The sequence below is a fragment of the Salvelinus sp. IW2-2015 genome, linkage group LG20 (genome assembly GCF_002910315.2).
Source record: "Salvelinus sp. IW2-2015 linkage group LG20, ASM291031v2, whole genome shotgun sequence".
Lineage (NCBI taxonomy): Eukaryota > Metazoa > Chordata > Actinopteri > Salmoniformes > Salmonidae > Salvelinus > Salvelinus sp. IW2-2015.
In genome coordinates this window covers 6,971,395-6,978,883 of record NC_036860.1, presented here as the reverse complement: position 1 = coordinate 6,978,883, position 7,489 = coordinate 6,971,395, and the positions used below count along the sequence as shown (strand labels likewise).

The 7,489-nt window shown below is 45.0% G+C and overlaps 1 pseudogene; it reads right to left on the bottom strand.

Annotated features, from left to right (window-relative positions):
• Positions 1–345: 345 nt before the first annotated feature.
• The window catches only part of LOC111980509 (signal transducer and activator of transcription 5B-like), a 93,515-nt pseudogene continuing 86,371 nt past the window's right edge, over positions 346–7,489 (bottom strand).

Here is a 7,489-nt window from a genome sequence, read left to right as displayed (position 1 = left end):
CTGATAATTATAATGTATAACATGCAATGATCACAGCTCATGTCACTCAACAGCAGATTGCTGCATTCATCTATGTGTTAGAGGACAAGTGTAAAAAGGCATGTAGTGCTGCTATGTTATAGCGGTGCTATGATGCCCACACCCAGTCAGAAGGCTGTTGAAAGTCAGGGTTTGGGTCGATTCCTTTTCAATGCAGTCAATTCAGAAAGTAAACTAAATTCAATGCTTCAATGCTCAATGAGAAGAAATTAGAATTGGAATTTGAGTTTACATTCGGAATCGACTCTATTGAAATGGTCTCATGTACAGTATCGATAAGGTGCAGTTCAGACTGACAATGGAATGTGAACAAATAAACCATTACATTTATTCAGTCACAACTTATTTTTCATTATACATGTTACTGTTGAAATTATTTATAAAACTTTTTTCTTCAATTGCATTTTTTTTTTTTTAACACAACCGAAGTGCTAAAACCCAACCACAAACGTGGAACTAACACTGAACAGAACACAGCCTCATATACAGCTTCCAGAGTACATAGATTAACTAAGGTGAAGCAAAGATCCAAGTTTGAAATGATTAGAATAATGTTTTTTTTTTTTTAAAGGAAACGTCACAAGAATTCCCATGTAGCTTTCTCTTCAAAAAACATCAGTGAAATCAAGAACTACAAAGAAAAAAACTAGCTGTTTTGACCGGGAAAAATGAAAGAAACAAAGATAGGAAAAGACTAAATAATGTCAGCTGGACAAACACAAAAGCAACATTCTTCTGATTCCTGTTTTGCAATATGGCTTTTTTCAGAAACTTCTGATGAAACCTAAGAGGTTGCAGTGGCTGCCGTGTTATACACCCTCCTCAGGTCATGCAATGGGATTACATTCAGAGGGGCGTGCCACAGACATACAGTATACCGTAATAAAATAGAATTATGGTACAGAAAATAAATTCATATATGCTGTATATAGATAGCAGAGGAGGCTGGTGGGAGGAGCTATAGGAGGATGGGCTCATTGTAAGGGCTGAAACGGAATCAATGGAACTGTATCAAAACACATCGAACATATGGAAATGACATGTTTGACTCCGTTCCATTAATTCCATTCCAGCCATTACAATAAGCCCATCCTCCTATAGCTCCTCCCACCAGCCTCCACTGATAGACAGAGACTCTATTTGTCTTTTTTTTTTCATTTTATGATACATCAACCAAGCATAGGGCTTCATTCCTGAGAGGGCAGAGCTTATGAATAGAGGGGATGGGTCGTGTGTGTTTGTGTGTTTGTGTGTGTGTGTGTAATATGACTGTGGGGGTTGTGTGGTGTTGCTGTCGTCATGATATTGCCCAATGGTTCAGAAGTGTGTGTTGTGTGTGTGTTGGGGGGGGGGGGGGGGGGAGAACAGCGCTAGCCACGGCAACAAGTGGATCTATCGTTAGATGCTTTGTTAAACTGCGGTAGCTAAGGTGTACTATGGCAGACGAATCCTGCTGGGACTATATGGAGACAGACCCACTACAACATCTTGGATGAAAGACAGGGAGTGAGCCAGTGCCAAAATATCCCAAACTTTATGGTAACAATGGCCTTCATGCTCAGGACTGATGAGTCAAGTGTTCAAGCGCCTCATATTGTCTGCACACATAGSTATATATCTGTACCTCAGGTTGTCAGTTGATGTTTTATGTTATATCACACAGAGACAGACATGCACATGCAGATTTAGCAACAGTGATCAGTAATAACAGAAAACAGGAGACAGGCTTACGGACAGAGATAGACAGAGAGAGAAAAAACAGACAGAGACAGACAGACAGGAGTACCATCAGGGCTGGCTCAAGACATTAGCGATATAAGCGGTCGCTTAGGGTCCGGGCCGTTTAAAAAAAAACTCAGTTGGGGTCTAAATTTACTGTTGAAAGTTAGAAGGTGAAGGTTCGAAATGTGGTTGTGCATCAGACGTTTTTCTCCTGTTTTGTCACTGACAGTCACTTAATTAGCCATGTCAGCTAACAGCTTACAGTGGCAAGTTAGTCTAGCTAGTCACACTCACTCAGATATCATTAACATGACATAAGTAATGGCAAAATGTGTAGAATTACAGGAAATTTGCGTTAGAACTGCAAAAATGTATCTCCACCCCATGGCAAAACTGGTAGCMTTGCAGGGAATTAGCTTTAAATCTTCAAAAAATGCATCTCTGCCCCATGGTAAAATGAGTTGAATTAGATCTCCACTAGTCATCTCAGGCTATGGATCGAGTAGTTAGTGTACTTCAGCAGATGAACTAAGCCAATAAGGACCCAGTATAGAGACTCTTCTACCATCAGTCCTAGCAATGGACTTTCCTACAGATCCACCAACTAAACCCCAACCTCCACACACACCCCAGTGACCTCAGCTCCCCTACACACATCCAAACAGCTCCCCAAATAGATTGTTAACACTAGACGTCACAACCAATAACAAGACATGACCAAATGAGTTGTTTAAAACACCGGACAGACAGACAGAGAAAGACAGAGACAGACAGACAGACAGAGCGGTAATGAGAGGTAGCGTTGATGGCACATACATCATCTACAGGGGTATGGAGGGGAGATAGATAGAGGACTCATCTTTGTATCTGTGCCATTAAAGCGTCTGTGTGACAGCATGGGCAGCACCGTTGAGGTACTAAAGTAGTACAACCCATAGGAATCCCCACCCAGTTGACAACTTTAAAATGGTGGAAGACCTCAATGGCAATGGCCATGTTAAAAACGGGTTATATTAATGATGAGTCCTCTATCTATCTCTATGGGCTGTCCAGAGACCTGAGTGGCCATGCTGGTATTTACATTACATCTGTGTGCAAATACAGGAAACTAAAATATCGCTGTGAGTGTAGAGGGGGCCCAAAGTCCCCAAGTTTCAGCTGGAGCTGATGTATGTTATGCAACAGTGTGTGTGTGTGTGTGTGTGTGTGTGTGTGATRCATCCTTGTGTGCGTGCGTGTGTGTGTGACATAGATACTCAGTGTGCTCTGAGAATGAAATGAGAGCCATTCTGCTTGGAGTTTAGTGTGTAAAGATTCAGAATTATTATACTACTACTTGAAACTACCCTCAGCAACACATCCGATGATGTTGTCAATAACAACAAATTCTTCATTTAAGTTTTTCTCTTTTTTGGCAGAGGGCGGATTGAATTAAAAAACTCTGTTGATAAACCATTTACAATAATAAAATAACTAAACAAAAACATTTAAACAAACTGTTTAAATGACTTCATACCGGTTGTAGAGAGTGCTCTTTAAAAATCTTTGTTAGAATTATGACCAAATGAAAATACATACGTGAATTGAAAGACTTTTCTTTTTTATACAATACTGTAACATTGTCGTTTTTTGCATTTATACCTAGTCTGTTTTACAGATACGTACGGAGACAAACTGAAAAAAGGTCACTGACATGCATTTTGCTTGCTGAGAAGAAAAAACAAAAAAACTATCACAAACATTATTAACATTTCACATTAAAGCTATCTGAATTAAAACAGGAGGAAATTWATGGAATTAAACCATCAGAAATGTCAAAAGGTGCGGGGTTCTTTTGTTGGTGTCAGRGGTCAGAGATTGAGGGTCACGACTGCTGGCCGCTCCATTGGCTCTCCATCGGTCGCCGCAGCAGCTCCTCAACGTGTCGCGCCACGTCCATGGTGTCATCCAGGTCAAAGTCACCGTCCGCATCTAACATGGAGTCACTCCTGCCACAACACAGGAACCAGTTTAGTAGTGCTTCACACAGGCACATCAGACACACACACCTCACAAACACAGGAACCAATTAGTAACACAGGCCATCAGACACACACACCTCACAACACAGGAACCAGTTAGTAACACAGGCCATCAGACCACACACACCTCACTCCCACACATGCACGCACACATATGTAATCTATACTCACATAGGCGGGTAAATGCCGTAGTTTGGAGGGTGACTGACAACAGGGGAGGCTCCGTGATCCATGTAGGTGGGGTTTGCTGCTGGGTCAGGATTGGTCGTGGTGAACCTGCAGGTCCAGACAAACAGACAGACAGACACACGCGCACAGGTCAGAGAACGTCATTCCGAACGCCAGCTTTGTCGGTTACCACGGCAACCTCATCAACATCCGTCACCACCACCCCCTCCTCCCGCTCCTATTCTGCTTCAAATTACCAGTCCCTTTGAGCAGCAGGCAGGATCAGGTTAGGCAGGGTGCTGGGCAGCAGCACCTGGAGCCCTCCCACTGAGAGGCCCACAGACCCTTGGTAACAATAGGGACCCTGCTAACTCATTACCCAGACTGACATTACTAAGTGCGAGTGATGAGGGACAGAGGCGCCTCAGGCCCGCGGGAATGCTGGGACGCTCTAATTGGTTCCTCCATTCTGGAAGTGAACGACCTTAATGGTTGATCATGCATTTCAGGCCACATTGTTATCGGATTAAATTCAGCCCTATCGCCACCACGAGAGAGAGAGTAGACTTACTCTGGTACCACTTGTAGTTGATCTCGGTGGTTTCAACGTATTCCATCCACTGGCTTTGGCTGTAGAGAGCAAATGCAAGGAAAAGGAGAGACAGGGGGAGAAGAAATCGCTATGTTTCAGACCTGCAGATATGGTCCAATTTCACAGGTTCCTCTCAGTGTGGCTGTTTATAAGCCTCTAAAATCTGACGCAATTGACACGATAACGAGAATAGATCACTACAATATAACTATATGTCATCATTATATTTTAAGTAGAGATGATAATTTAAAGGTATAACCGAAAGAGGTGAGCAGTACTGTGCTAGTGTTGTATTAAGAAAATTTGGACAAGACCTCAATCCTTTGCGGTACTGTCTGGGATAGAAAGGAACAGAAGTTGCCGGTGGTTGAAGGTCACTGATCGCGGCGTCAGGCCAAAGGCGTATGGCAGAAAGGTCTCTCTTGCGCTGTCTGGTATAGGACATGAGGCCTTCCACACCATCCTCTCCCCTGAAACATAGACAACACTTACTTTAGTCCATTTGGCTAATTTTTTACAGAAACCTTCTCCGCTCGAAGATATAATTGTTGGACTTAATTAGACTAAATGACACAAATATTGAATGAATTGATTGATCGCTTGACTGGTTTGGTTGTCACAGTAACCCTCGGCTTTATGTTGGCATTCTCAGCCACCCAGCAGAAGTTAACCCTCCGATCTCAGGATCAGCTGAAGCGGAAGCAGGGAAGGTCCCGTTGGGTGTTGGACCATCAACAATGTGTCCTGGGCCTGCTGCTTGTGGCACAAATCCCAGCCACCCGCACCCAACGCACAACCACACTCCCCCCCCCCTGGTCACACTACAGCGAGTCGAACGAACGGAGAGGAAGGAAGAGAGAGAGAGATGGAGGAGAGAGAGAGAAGGAGAGAGAGAGAGAGAGAGAGAAGAGAAGAGAGAGAGAGAGAGAGAGAGAGAGAGAGATGAGAGAGAGAGAGAGAGAGAGAATGAGAGAGAGGAGAGGAGAGAGAGAGAGAGAGAGAGAGAAGAGAGAGGAGAGGAGACCGAGGAGAGAGAGAAGGAGATGAGAGATGAGAGATGAGAGAGGAGAGAGTATGAGAGAGAAGAGAGATCCAGAGAGGAGGAGAGAAGAAAAGGGGACGACATCAAAGAGGAGATAATGGAGAAAGAGGGAAAACACAGACAGAACAATGTTACAGAGAATAAAAAGCCCAGGAGGGGCATAAGTCAGGACATGAGGAGGAACAGGAGGAGCGATCAGGAGAGGAGCAAAATAAGTAGGACATGAGGAGGAAGGAGGAGGACAGCACGGAGGGCCAATGAGACGAGGACAGGAGTGAGGGACAGGAGAGAACATGCAGAGGACAGAGTTGGGGGCATGAGGAAGGATATCGAGGAGGACATGAGGAGGACAGGAGGAGGCATGAGGAGGACAGCGAGGAGGACAGTTAGGAGAACATTGAGGAGGACAGGTGGAGCGGCATGGGAGGATATGAGAGGACAGAGGAGGACCAGGAGGAGGGCCATGAGCCGACGGACAGAGAGCCAGAGGACAGTAGAGAACTGAGGAGGACAGGTGAAGAGGGCATGAAGTGAGGATTGAGGAGGACATGAGGAGCGACAGGAGGAGGCATGAGGAGGATAGGAGGAGACATTGTGCGGGGCATGAGAGGATATGAGGAGCAGAATGAGGGAGGACAGGTGGAGCCATGAGGAGGATATTGGAAGACATGAGAGACAGGTGGAGGGCATGAGGAGGTATATGAGGAAGGACATGAGGAGACAGGAGAGGCATGGCGAGGACAGAGGAAGAACATGAGGAGGGCATGAGGCATGAGGGCATTGAGGAGGGATATGAGCGAGGACATGAGGAGGACAGAGAGGACATTGAAGAACAGGAGGAGAACAGGAGGAGAACATGAGGAGGACAGGTGGAGGGCATGAGGAGGATATGAGGAGGACATGAGGAGGACAGGAGGAGGACATAAGGACAGAGACAGACAAAGATACATTGTTACATACATTGTCATGCCGCCCCCTTCCCCTACAATAATTGTATCCTCTTGACCCATTACAGGTAGGGATACATATCTCTGTGGTTGCTATGGTAAAGCTGTGTCCATTGTGGCGAGGGCCTTTTGCTAGGCTCATTGAGATTAAAAACCAATCAAAATGTGAGGCTGCAACAGCAGGGGGGCTTAAGAGGAAAAAACACCAAGTGCACTCTATCAAGAAGACTCACTAAAGAAAGCACATTACAGCTGCCATTCAAACGACAACAAAAAGAGGCCTTTAGCTCAGTTGAGCCATTTTCTCTGTCCATTTCCCTGTCTACTTGGGCAGTGTGTGCACGCTGCAGGCATCTCATGTTACRCTAACACACAATCCAAGTCAAACCTCATTTCCACAGGTTATTCTGGAGTAGAAATTCTAGGAATATAGAMWTTTWAWWWWATWTATTCTTACCCATCATTCCAGTGTGGTTTGAGATGTTTTTTTGTGAGTTCCATGACCCCATCAAACCACTGCCAGAACGTGAAATTCCTGCCAGGCAGACTCTCCTGTAGGTTAGAGGGATTGGGACATTGTGTTTGATACAGTCGATAAACAATTTGTTGTCTGTCTTTAATCGCACTAACCTCTCCTCACACATACAGAGTAGCTCCACTTTCAACTGTTCTGCCTGCGGCTATGGAACCTTGACCTGTTCACCGGACGTGCTACCTGTCCCCGACCTGCTGTTTTCAACTCTCTAGAGACAGCAGGAGCGGTAGAGATACTCTGAATGATCGGCTATGAAAAGCCAACTGACATTTACTCCTGAGGTGCTGACCTGTTGCACCCTCAACAACCACTGTGATTATTATCATTTGACCCTGCTGGTCATCTATGAACATTTGAACATCTTGGCCATGTTCTGTTATAATCTCCACCCGGCACAGCCAGAAGAGGACTGGCCACCCCTCA